Raw genomic sequence first — 13,675 nt, forward strand, 5'->3', positions numbered from 1 at the left:
AATAACATTATCAGACCCACGAACGACACATACAGGTAAAATAAAAAACTTTGTACTTTTCCTTGTTTTTTAAAGATTACATTAACCGAATATTTTCGGTGTTTAATTTATTGTACTAATCTATCTTTCCATTCATTCAAATTTAATGTATTATCTCTTAAACTTATTATTAGTTGGGATACCAAATGAAATTGATTATTCTCAATAAAAAAAAAATAAATAACGGATTTATAAGATAACTGAAGCGATAATTATACAAAGCAGTTAATAATGAAAGTATAAATAAGCATTAAATTTATTATAAGAACATTAAATTTAATTTTTCTTCATTTTTAAATTAATTTTTCAAACATAAGTCTTCTTATTTTCGCAATATATTTTATTCTTCTAATTACTTAAATAAAAATAACCTTCTCATTTTGGTAAATGTAAAACTGCTTTATTTATAGAATTTACCTAACACTTGACACAATCTACGAAACAAATTTATGTATAGATAAAAGACAATTTGCTATGTGGTAACTGCGCGCCAGATAATAACGTAGAACTAACTATTCATTCTAGTTCTCAATGAATTCTTCCGCCAGACATTTAGCCTAATTTAAGTCACACCAATTACTTTGAATTGACATTCAAACGGCTGTAACCTACCAGCTGAAGGTTATTCTAGTATCGGAGTTCGAGCACTGCTATGAGGAGTGGAAGAAACGTCTCCAGCGCTGTGTGGCTTTAGAAGGAAGTTATTTTGAAGGTGACAATATGGAATTGTAATTCTTTTTGAATAAAAAAATTTGAAAAATCAATTGAACGATAGAGTTATTTTTTTATAGCCTTAGAATTTTGTTTGAAAATGTTTTTGAACTGTGAAAAGTTTAGATACTGCGTGAAAAAAAACAAGTATTGTGAACTTGCCATATTTTCAAAATAGATTTAGCATAGGAAATTATGATTCAAAGTCTTTAGAAAACATTAAAGCTTATTTTTCATTTTAGGAGTTGGCTTTTATACTCAATAAAAAAAATTAAACTGTGGCTGTGTCATGCACACGGCCGTGTGTTGTACGTGAATGCGTTTACGTAACGGGTTATATTTTTTATATAAAACATTTTTTTTATGTATTTAGGATGAAATCAAGGAAACAAATAATTACTGTGTTACAATATAATTTTATTAATTATAGGTCTGTGATACGAAAAGTACGTCACAAATGGCGTACAAGATACATCGAGATTTCTGGTAAACGTTAAATCAATATAGGTATTACCTAACGTTGTTGGAGAAGTTTCAATATAAGACAAATTGAACTCGCTGAGCATGAAGTCGGGCAATGAGCGGTTTTGTCATCAACATTAAAGTCGCCAACTATCATAATTGGAGTAGTAAGATCAGGCTCGTAATCGGGTATAATTTTAGAGATGATTTTGGAATATTTTAACAACGATCGTAACATAAAGAGTAATTTCTGCTAACGCTGTGCCCGGATGGATATACACACACCCGAGTACGAATTTGAAGGTGCTATTGGCCTTTACGTTTACTAGACAGACATCACCAGCTTTTGCGTCTTTCATTTCCAAATAAATTTCCGAAATGTCAATGTTAACTCTATTACAATCAGTGAAGTTATTGAGGTAGCAATATATGGCGACTCCACCGGCTTTGCGACTTTTACCATTCGATTGTTCTTCAGAAGCCCTTTCCAACCGTATACGATCTCTGTATTTGGTTTTGGCTTTTCGACGCGTATAGGCCGGATATTATATATTTTTGATATTTTTTTATTCTAACACCTTATTATATTAACTGTCTCTATTTTACACTAATGTTTTATACACAATCGATAGATTGAGACGACAGCTAACGATTAAAACTTAAACGAACATCGTAGCTTCTCCGAGTCAAAAGTTATACTAATTGCAAATCTCGATACGCAGCAAAATTATCTCAAAATGGCGACGCTTCCCCCTCCACCGCGCGCGATGTGTCACAGTCCTCGCTTATCGTAATGAATTCTTTGATCCTTTAGCTATCCAGTGGTCTAATTTAATTTTGGATGTAGACGATAGATTCGAAACTATAATGCCAAACTGTATCCCCCGATTTTGTTATCATTAGATTTTTTGGATTGCTACCATATGATAGCAAATTTAAAGACGTATTCACGTGAAAAAAAAAAAAAACATTTAAAGAACGAAATTGAAGCATATGGAATAAGATTGTGCACTTTTTTTTTTTTTTTAATTTATTTTGTTATTTACGAGGGTCGTTTGAAAAGTCCGTGCAAAAATAAAAACTACTTAATTTTTTGGGGTAAACCTTTTTTATTTTTCAACATAGTCTCCTTTTAGGCTTATACACTTCCTCCAACGCTGCTCTAGTTTGTTGATCCCTTCCGAATAATAGGATTTGTCCAAGTCTGAAAAATAGTCATTCGTTTCTGCAATCACCTCCTCGTTTGAATAAAATCTTTTTCCCGCCAGCCATTTCTTCATATTGGGGAACAAATAGTAGTCCGAGGGAGCCAAGTCTGGAGAATAGGGGGGATGTGAAACGAGTTGCAACCCTATTTCTATTAATTTTGCGACCACAACTGCTGAGGTATGAGCTGGTGCGTTGTCGTGATGGAAAAGGACTTTTTTGTGGGCCAATCGTGGGCGTTTTTCTTGCCGCTCGGTTTTCAAACGGTCCAATAACGATGAATAATATGCACCTGTAATAGTTTTACCCTTTTCCAGATAGTCGATGAGGATTATTCCTTGCGAATCCCAAAAGACAGTCGCCATAATCTTTCCGGCCGAAGGAACGGTCTTCGCCTTTTTTGGCGCAGATTCCCCCTTGGTAACCCATTGTTTAGTTTGTTCTTTGGTCTCAGGAGTGTAGTGATGTATCCATGTTTCATCCACAGTGACGAAACGACGCTTAAAGTCCTGCGGATTCTTCTGGAACAGCTGCAAACCGTCCTTGCAACACTTCACACGATTTCGTTTTTGATCAAGCGCGAGCAATCGCGGCACCCATCTTGCGGATAGCTTTGTCATGTCCAAATGTTGATGCAAAATATTATTTACCCGTTCATTCGAGATGCCCACAGCACTAGCAATCTCACGCACCTTCACTCTTCTGTCATCCATCACCATATCATGGATTTTATCAATGATTTCTGGAGTAGTAACCTCAACAGGGCGTCCAGAACGTTCAGCGTCACTTGTGCCCCCATATGGCCACTCCGAAAATTTTGAAACCACTTATAAACTGTTCTAATCGAAGGTGCAGTGTCACCATAATGTTTATCAAGCTCCTCTTTAGTCTCCTGAGGCGTTTTGCCTTTCATAAAGTAGTGTTTAATCAACACACGAAATTCTTTTTCGTCCATTTTTTGAAAATCACTCGACTTCCTCGATTCAAACGAATGCCAAACACAAAGAAATAGACCGATCTGGCTGAAACTTTGTGTGTGTTCTTCCAAGAGATGCTACTAACTAAACATAACCTCGATACGCGCCAGTAGTGCTATCTCTCTGACTTTGCACGGACTTTTCAAACGACCCTCGTACAATCTGTATAATTCACTATACAATAAGTAAATAGGGAGATAGAAGTATAGAGGCGTGAAAGGCAGGAGGAAAGAAACTGCCCAGCGGCAGCACTTTCTACAGGATATTAGATTGTGCACAGTTAAATACCAAATCTAGTCACAAATGGGCTTCAAACATTACAACTGCTTAAATTGCAAACTAAAAATGAAAATAATCTAATCAGTGCCAGACCAAAAAATAAAAAAATAAGAAAAGCGAAACAATAGATAAAATAACATGAGATGAAATTATTTAAACAAAACCTGAATTATTTACGTAAACTGAAATAGAATTCATATTATTCTTCCATGTGGCTTTTAAATTTAGACTGTTTACAAAAAAATAAGAAGTCTTTATTTTGCGACGATGATAAATTATGAAACTCTATCTCTCACTCGTCATTTTATACTAGCCTCTCTTAGGTCGATACCTTTTTATCTCGATGCTGCAATAGGATACTGTTATATTACTCAATTTCAAATTTTTGTAGTAGCCACATGGCTACACCAATGCATAAATATAGGAAGAAAGATGAGAGATTGAAAAGAGGGAATAATAAAATGCATATTTTCTGTGAACGAATTATTTTGTCATCAAATAAGATGGAAGCTTATAAAAATGAAGATAACTTAGTGCATTTAATCGATGGAGCTACTTCAACAGTTCAGAAATTCTTTTTAAATCGACCAATAAACACATGTTTTCAAATAACTCATTTCACTCAAGCCCAATGAAAGATCGTGCATGTCTACATTTTGTTTTTGTTTTTAAATAACGTGCGCAGAACAGTGAAATTTCTACAGTCGACTCTCGATAAATCGAAATCCAAGGGACTACAAGAAAAATTCGAATTATCGAGACTTCGAATTATCAAGAAGTTTGAATTATCAAGAAGGGGGAAAAAAATCGAATTATTAAGAGTTTTTATTATGTACATGTATATGTATGTACATACGTAAATTGAAAATACGTATGAGCTTACCTCAGTTTTAGACATATATAGCCTCAAGTAAAAAAGTAAAAATAATGGAAACGCTCTATATACATACTCTTAAATTACATCGCGACTACATAATTAAATCGTTAAATCTTGCTACAGATAGATTACCCCGGTTACTGGCACAAAAAACTATTGATAGTAATACATATTGGTTGAAAGATATTCAAGATACATTAGTCAAATATAACATAAACATTCAAATAGATTTTAGTGATACTATTTCTTTGAAAAAACAGTTCAAACAATTAAGAGATGAAGTTCTAATTCAACTACAAAATGAATATATAACTGCAGCTAGAAACACAAATAGATATTTATTGTATAAAGATTTAGATTATAATAAAAGTTATATATATGATCTACCACTAAGTGATGCGATATGGGTTGCAAAAATTAGAGGAGAAAGTCTAAATGTAAATGCTAAACCAATCAGCGGCCAGTTGGACGCTTCATGTCCTCTTTGCTATGTCTGTGACAGAGAAGATGTCTATTATTTCATAGCAATTTGTCCAAAGCTAGCCGGTGTTAGATCTAAATGGTTCAACCAGCAGTATTTAGAAGGGTATCAGTTTATGAACTATGTTAACGGAGATGACTGTATAGGCTTATCGGCTACTGTAAAGAGGCATGGATGTTAAGGCAGAGTTTATTGTAAAGTCTTCATCATGCAAAACATTGTTTTCTGAGTATACTGTTGATTTCGTTAGGTTTTGGTTTAAAAAAAAAAAAGTTATATTAAGTTGATGTGATTTAGAAGATTGTTTATTTGTTTATATTAATTTGATGTTATTTGGAAGATTGTTTATTTATTTATATTAATTTGATGTTATTTGGAAGATTGTTTATTTATTTATATTAATTTGATGTGATTTGGAGGATTGTTTATTTTCTTATTTATTTGATTTGATTTTTATTTTTTGCAATTTATTTATCGTTCGCTTTTTCCTGTATCATAGAGTTGCAGCTCCCTTGAACCCCTCGGACGGTCATTTGACCATGTAGTATATTGTCTTGTTTTATGTATTAAATAGAGATTGTAAATTCTTTTAAATAAAGACAATTTATTATTAATGGAAACGACAAAAAAATTGAATATGTATTAACATTTCAATAAATAATAATATACATATGTACCTAATTTAAAAAATGATGAACAGTTATTTGTTTCAATGTGGCTTGACTTAGTCGAGTGACTTAGAATTGTAGAAAGCGTTGATGGTGGAATATTGAAAGATTTTGGCGATATCTTTTTTTTCGAACCACTTTTCACGGCCGCGATAATTTTTTTTTGTCGGACACAGTAAGGGAGACGTACTTCCTATCGTGACAAACTAAGAAAGAGAATCGGAAAGTTAAACTGGGCTGAAAGAAGGGAAACATTACGCAGGGAATTAACAATAAGCGGAAAATGAGAAGTAAACATTACTTGGGAAAATTAGAATTGTAAAGAGGGGAAGGTGGCCTCGTTCGAATTATAGAGCCTTCTCCTCCCCCTGTGGTTAAGAAAAGGATTTCGAGTTATCGAGCGTATCTAAATACACTGAATTTTTTCGATTTACCGAAGTTAGCAGCTGTAGTGTTCGAATTATCGAGTTTCGACTGTATTTAAAAAAACCTCTTTTTCAAGCTTAGAACATCTCGCAGAAGATACTTGAGTAAGAAAAGGGTTTACTAGAGGAGGGTCCAGACAGGATCACCTGTTTGGTTGAACGAACGGTGAGATGAAGGAGACCATTGTCCTAGATTCAGACGAGAGCATTGCTTGCTAGTAAACATTAACCTAGGTTAGAGAAGCTATGGATTTAGTCTGTTGAAATATGGCCTGGGAGGCGAAACTCCGCTTTATTATGATTACTACTTTTGGTGGGAGAGTGCATTATGTTTACAAACGGATTGTAAAGTTAGAAGCTGGTAACTTAGGGGTAGAAGTTTTTTGCTCATCTTTGATGTTCTTAGAAGTTTTTTTTGCTCATCTTTGATGTTCTTTCATGGTAAACTATGTTTGGGCACTTTAATAGTTCCATTGTGCACGGAGAACATTTTTTTCCCCTAGGATTCTAAGTAGAAGAAAGAAGTTCTAAAGAATAGGTAATACTAGTTGGTGGTCCGGTCCTGTTCTTTTGTCCAGCTAGAATGGGTGAGGAAATTGAACAGTTTTGAGGAACAAAACCTGTCGCTATTTTAGAGGGTGCACATAATTCTGGAGAAGAAAGAACCCTAATTATAATTACAAAAAATAAATAAATAAATAATATAAAAATACTTGCGGTAGTCCAGAACCAAATATTTAAGGCTAATTCCTCCACTCACCTGAAAACAATAAGCCATCCAATAAAATATTGTCGTATTATATAAACAATTATTTCTATAGATTCTATCAACAAAATATAAAAATATGAGAATACTTTGTATTTGACTTTGAATTCAATCACAGACAGAATTTAATAAATAGAGTATTCTATTTATTCAGATTCTGTTTTTCAAGTACACAATCATTTTTCCAATAATTTATACAAAAAAAATCAAGAAAGAACAGTTAAAGATCTTTCTCTTTATAAACTACTATTCTCAAGGTTTTTTTCAACTTTAAATTTTTGATAAATTTTGAGTTCGCTTTGCTATAACGAAAGTAGTTTTCCTTCGCTGTAATAAAAGGACATCTAAGGGAAGAAGAAAACAAAGATATTTGCCGCATTTTCTTGGATAACTACAGCTTCCAAAGGAAGACGGAATAATAAAAGCCCCGGGGGACAACCTCCGTGACAAACCCAGATCGTGAGATACTCTGAAGATGTAGCGACATTTGATATTATATAACAGTGAACTACTACTGTATTCTTTAAAATACATTTGAAAATAATATGGCACCAATGTATAAAATTAATTGAGAGTTATGTACTAACAATGGATGAACAAATAAAACGAACTACATTTTCAAATTAAATAATGTTTACTCTTAAATGTACATTTAAGAGTTCATGAATTCATTTTTATTTTAGAATTAATCAATTAATTAATCAAAATGAGATGGGAATAATTTTAAATCATTCAAAAGAATAGAACAAATACAAAACGGCAAAGTTTAGAAATGTATTTGCAAATTATAGTTCTAAAAAAGGCTTTTTCATTGCAACTCATGTTGCTAGAAGTAAATTATTATTGATTATATGCTTCACAAATATTTATTTATTATATAAATTTTCTAACAATCTTTTTTTTTTTGTTTGTTTGTTGGCTTCCTGTTCTAACAATCTTTAAATAAATTTAATATATATATTTTGAAATAAAAGTCATTAGATTTAATTTGAATACACCTACTCTAAGAAAACAGAGAATAAGAAGTAATTTAAAAAATTCCTAGCTGTTCATATTTGTATTTTTGTTCCTTTATATGTATATATTTCGATGTAAACCAATCTATACAATTAAAAGAATGAATAACTCCGCATTAAACGAGGTCTGTAAATTAAGTAATGAGACTGATTTTTTAAAAAAAAATTATTCAAAAAGAATTACAATTCTATATTGTCATCTTCAAAATAACTTCCTTCTGAAGCCACACAGCGCTGGAGACGTTTCTTCCACTCCTCATAGCAGTGCTCGAACTCCGATACTGGAATAACCTTCAGCTGGTCGGTTACAGCCGTTTGAATGTTTTCGACTGTCAGCCTTGACTTTTTGGATTCAATTGAAAATGACCCCCATTTTCTGGAACGTGTCATTACTGGTGACGAGTCTTGTGTGTTTGAGTACGACTCAGAAACCAAGCGCCAGAGCATGGAGTGGCACACTTCAACCTCTCCAAAGCCCATAAAAGCAAGGATGGCAAAGTCGAAGATCAAATGCATGCTGATTTTTTTTTTTTTTTATATATATCCATGGAATTGTCCACAAAGAGTTTCTACCTCAAGGTCAAACGGTCAATCAACACTTTTACCGAGAGGTTCTTGGAAAAAACTTCGAAAAAGGGTCATTCGTGGTGAGACCAAACATGAAGAACAAGTGGGTGTTGCATCACGATAATGCTCCTTGTCACACAGCAATTTCAATAAACCAAAGTTTTGGGCCAGTAAAAACATTCCTGTGGCTCCTCAGCCTTCTTATTCGCCTGATTTGAGTCCTTGTGACTTTTTTCTCTTCCCGAAATTGTAAAATCACCTCAGGGGAATTCATTTTGGGACAGTCGAAAACATTCAAACGGCTGTCACCTACCAGCTGAAGGTTATTCTAGTATCGGAGTTCGAGCACTGCTATGAGGAGTGGAAGAAACGTCTCCAGCGCTGTGTGGCTTTAGAAGGAAGTTATTTTGAAGGTGACAATATGGAATTGTAATTCTTTTTGAATTAAAAAAATTAAAAAAATCCGTCTCATTACTTAATTTACAGACCTCGTAAGACAGAATCGTAGATTTTATCTGCCGTTGTACACGGTTTTTATTTATTAATTTTAATCCATTTCGGATTTACATTCATCATCAGAAACATATTCAACACCTTAATGTAGAGAATTTGATTGGTAAATTTTCACACGCTACTCTTGTTGGCTGAGTGACAGAATTAAATTAAGTAAAAACTGAAATGATATTACAGAAGCTAATATGTGGGTTAGTAGAGTATAACTGGGAATTATTAATCTTATTAATATAAAATGTCAAAGTACTACTTGTTTACAATGTTTTTTTTGTATATATATCTGAGAAAAAATGAGTGTCTTTAGAAATGAGTTTAAGATTGAAACAGGATATGATAAACAAAATGAACACCTTTTTTGTTATCATTTCTATTTTTAGAACAAATATGTAGCACATTAAATACAATTTTAAAAATACAACGACCAAGTGATATGATTCACTTGACCTTCAAATCTTCTTAAAGATCGAATTTTATGTTTCTCTCGTACAGAAAGAAGTATTTCTTCACACGTAAAGAAGATGGCTTTAAATTAATGAAATTGATCATACATAAAAATAAACATGATTTTGAGGTCCCCTTTAAACTGCCACTATCTTTTTCGGACAATCCTTTTATTCAGAATTGTCTCTTGTTGATTTGGATATCTTTGCTACTCTGTTTTTCACAACAGCAATGTGCTCGAGAGAAGTTAATAAAGTGACTAAAGACTTGGCTCGTTTTCTTGCAGAGTCGACAGTTTGGGTGTGGGGTTAATACGATCTCAAATTTTCTTCAGTATAATTTGCGCGGTTAATGTTCTGTCTTTTATGCTGAGTTGGCATTTTTCTGCAGTGAATTGGAAACTGAGCCAAACTATAACAGAAAAAAAGTAAAAATAATTGGCCATCTATCCCTACTGTTGGTACGGCCATCTGTCCCGAATGCTAGAGAGAGATGGCCAACATGATAAACATAACTCAACGCGTACTTTTTGACAGTTTTAGAAGTTAGGATTCATTAATGTATATTGTACTTTCCTAATATGTAAAAAACAACACTAAAATTTCGACACATACATTCACTGCAGCACGCAGTATGTAACTATCATAAAATTTTTGTTGAGGCGATAATGTTTTTATTCTCTGAGTTAATTAATAACGCTTTGACGCAGACCAAAATATTCTCACTGTAGTCAAACATGAACGTTCACCACTTGAGAGGTCACGCAGCGCCGTCGGACGACATTTCGGTTAAATTTCGGCTGTTGGCCATCTCTCCCGATTTGCCATCTCACCCGACTTTACCCTAGACAAAAAAGTAAGTAAGGGAAGTAGCAACGCCTATTTATGTATCCAAAATATATAAATGTGTTGGACGTACGTGACTAGCAAACTTACTTTACTATACATTGTTTTGTATTAACTGTTACTTAAAATCTAAAGCCAAGAACAAGAAATGGACCCAGTACTATAATAAATCTTAGCTTTAGCAATAACTTCATATTTCATTTGTACTATTCCAACTAAACAATTAATATTCGGTCAAGATACTGATATAAACAGAGGTTCCTCTCATCACAACGAAATTCTCTGGCTCGAAAACGAATTGAGAAATATAAAACTGGACTTCCCACATATTTGAAGGCGACGTCATTTGACCCTACATGCCCCACAGGTAGTGTTCTTAGTCTCCTATTGTGATCTGCAGAAATGGGGACGTATTCTAGAGGAGATCAACTCAGAAGTTGGTGTAATTTGTAAAGATCTTGGTGATTCCATATCAAAGGTATGTAAGTTTCTTACATATATAATCTCTGAGGTTGTAGAAAATACTTTCGGCCGCACAGTTAGACAAGGTGCGTCAAGGTAGTATCTTACAAAAAGGTCAACAATTATTGTTACAAGTGGAGTCAAAATACTTGGCTATTATTAAAAATTAGATATAAAAGGCCTTGGAAAAAGGACTCGTTCAAATAGAATATACAATTATAGTAAGAATTAATTAGACTCTCTTTTACGATAAAGTTTTTAACATCAAACAGGGTTAAATTATTAACTCGGTAAGCAATAGATATTAACCAAAAACGACCACATTTTATTCTTCAATTTTTATTGTAGTATTCTAATTGGTAATGTATTATTTAAGGTGATTACAACTAGACCTGAAAGTTGTTTGCTCTAAACGTTTATTGGGCCAAATGAATGATGCCAATTAACTAGATTAATATTACCAGAGTAATTCTTTCTGTCATGTTATTTGATCACTATGGCAACATTAATGTTTATTGCGTTCTAAAAAAGTCCAGCCTTCGTTCAAGCCATTTATTTGGAGCTAATCTCAGGGATAAAAGCATTATTGGAACACTGCGCATTTTTTATATCGTACGAGTTATTAGGACGATGTTGTTTTGAAAACTTTCAGTAACTGTTGGAAGCTGTAGATCTTATCGGGGCTTTTGAGTTTGCACAAACTCTGCATTTATTATACTCCTTAGTGAACTGTATACGTTCAGCTTGGAGCTCGCCACGCTATCCCACACAGGATAGGCGAAGATACATTTGCAAAGCGAAGTGTACAATAGCTTGTCGCAAGTGATTTTTCAATTTGAATTTAGTGATTTAAAAGAGGATTTGTTAAAGATTAGTTGGCAAAGAAGGGGCAGATGTTAGGTGTGAGTTTGTGGCTGACGTGGTGGTTCCAATGTAAGCCATGAATCAAAGGTTGTCTTCTATTTTACGGAATTACCAGTATCTGCCAATTTCGTTAGAATTGTATTTAGATGTAAATGACATTTTCTTTTTTTTACGTTCAGCTTCTCATTTTAGCTAAATTAGTGCTTATTTAGGCGTACTAATACTTTAAAGCAATATACAATAGTAGACCTTTGGACTAAGGCTCTCCTCGCACAGGACAGGAGCAGGGTTCTTTCGTTGCAGACAATAAAGGCCTGTTTTACAGTTTTGAAATTCCAGGAACGGTTATAACAATTCTTTGGTTAACTCAATTTAAGTTTTAGAGACATCTTAAGCTAAAGCTCTATCAATATCAAATCTTTCATTCGTCCAAGTAAGCTTGTTTTTCTTCCTTCTAAATTTACATCCATAACCTTCAAGATTCAGAAAACTCCACTTCAACCTGCAATCTCATATAAATCCTCCAGCTCAAAATCTTTCTTCAAGAACTCTTCCTGATAACCCGACAAGACGCCTTACAAGAGACAGTGGCCTCCGTTATCTCCTCTCAAATGAAGAGAGTGGACTAACAGCCTAATGTTACCACTGGGTTACTTCTCCACTCGTTTGCTTCATTTGTTACTCTGTTATCACTGTTACTTATAGCGCCATCGCGCTGAATTCTGACAAAAATAAACATCCATAACCGGTTTTGGATTTTCATAAATGTTAAACGATTTAAGTGCATTAGATTTAAGTCGAGAATTAGTCATGTTACAAAATTTACGTCTCTCAATATCTATTTGACAACCAAACGACACTGGTAATCCTATTCACAATATTTCCTATTACCATCTAGTAAAAGTAAAAGATATCTATCACCAGTAAGCTTGTTTTTCTTTCTAAATTTACATCCATAACCTTAACATTCCTTAAACAAGATACAGAAAACTCCACTTCAACTTGCAATCTCATATAAATCCTCTAGCTCAAAATCAAAAGAATGCCTTCAAAAGAAAGAAGAATCAAAAGAATAGCTTCTGTTTATAATTTTTAACTCAAATTTCGAATTAAGCGAGACATTTAAAAAAATGCCTACTACGTGGATTTGTGCCCAGTCATTTTCACAGTGAACAGAGAAGGAAAGGGAGAAATATATGTGAAAAAAAACAGAACTCTGTGGTTTAAAAATTTCAACGAATTAGAAAGAAATAAGATCAGCACGAGTTCTAATAATTTATACCAGTTACATAAAATAGTTAAGTTGTAAAATTGCATAATAGAAAAAAAGATTACGTAACTAAAATAGGGTGCTGGGTAGCGACTAGACACAATTCTAAATATGTCCTTCTCAGAAATACGATCAATTTGTTTGGTGATGGTCACAACATAGCGCGAACATAATTTAACACAGACAGTAAATGTACATCAAACAATTCTGCTGATGTTACCAGTATTATTTTTATTATTGCGCGATTTTTTTTTTGTGTAGCCTTATTAAAGTATAATAATGATTCATTATTATTTTTTTTCTATCACGAGTGTGAAGAACCATTACAGACACCGCTTTTAAAGATGAATGTTGTTGTGGTAAAGTTACTTTGTTTAGCAATAGCTGAGTAATGTCTGCCTGGTTGATAATAATACGGTGAGCTTAGTAGTAAATGGCACGTGTACCAATAAAAACTTACCAACAATGCATACTTTTGTTTTATATCTATTTACAATAGTTGAGTGTTACTTTTAAGTTAGTTACTAACTTACATTATTGGCCCCTTCTTTTACTGCAAAAGCCATAAGAATTGGAACAATATTTTCTTAAATTTTCACGATAAATTTTTGTTCGATCCTTGAATAAGAAAAATCTAGTAGGAGAAATCTAGTGACCTACTTTCTTTTCTGAACATTGTTACAATTACACGAATTATGTTTATATATGTCTATAAATAGAATATATTCGAGCAAAGTTTTCGAAGAAATGTGGGTTCGGGTATTTCGGTTAATCTTACCAATAAGAAAGAGAATAAAATTGTTTAA

General features: G+C 33.3%; 1 protein-coding gene across 2 annotated transcripts in view; it reads right to left on the minus strand.

Annotated features, from left to right (window-relative positions):
* PRL-1 (protein-tyrosine phosphatase 4A family member PRL-1) overlaps positions 1–13,675 on the minus strand; it is a 124,290-nt gene that overhangs the window by 41,812 nt on the left and 68,803 nt on the right. The window lies entirely within an intron of this gene.

The sequence above is a fragment of the Rhodnius prolixus genome, unplaced genomic scaffold (genome assembly GCF_049639745.1).
Source record: "Rhodnius prolixus isolate KJV_2025 unplaced genomic scaffold, Rpr scaffold_8, whole genome shotgun sequence".
Taxonomy (NCBI): domain Eukaryota; kingdom Metazoa; phylum Arthropoda; class Insecta; order Hemiptera; family Reduviidae; genus Rhodnius; species Rhodnius prolixus.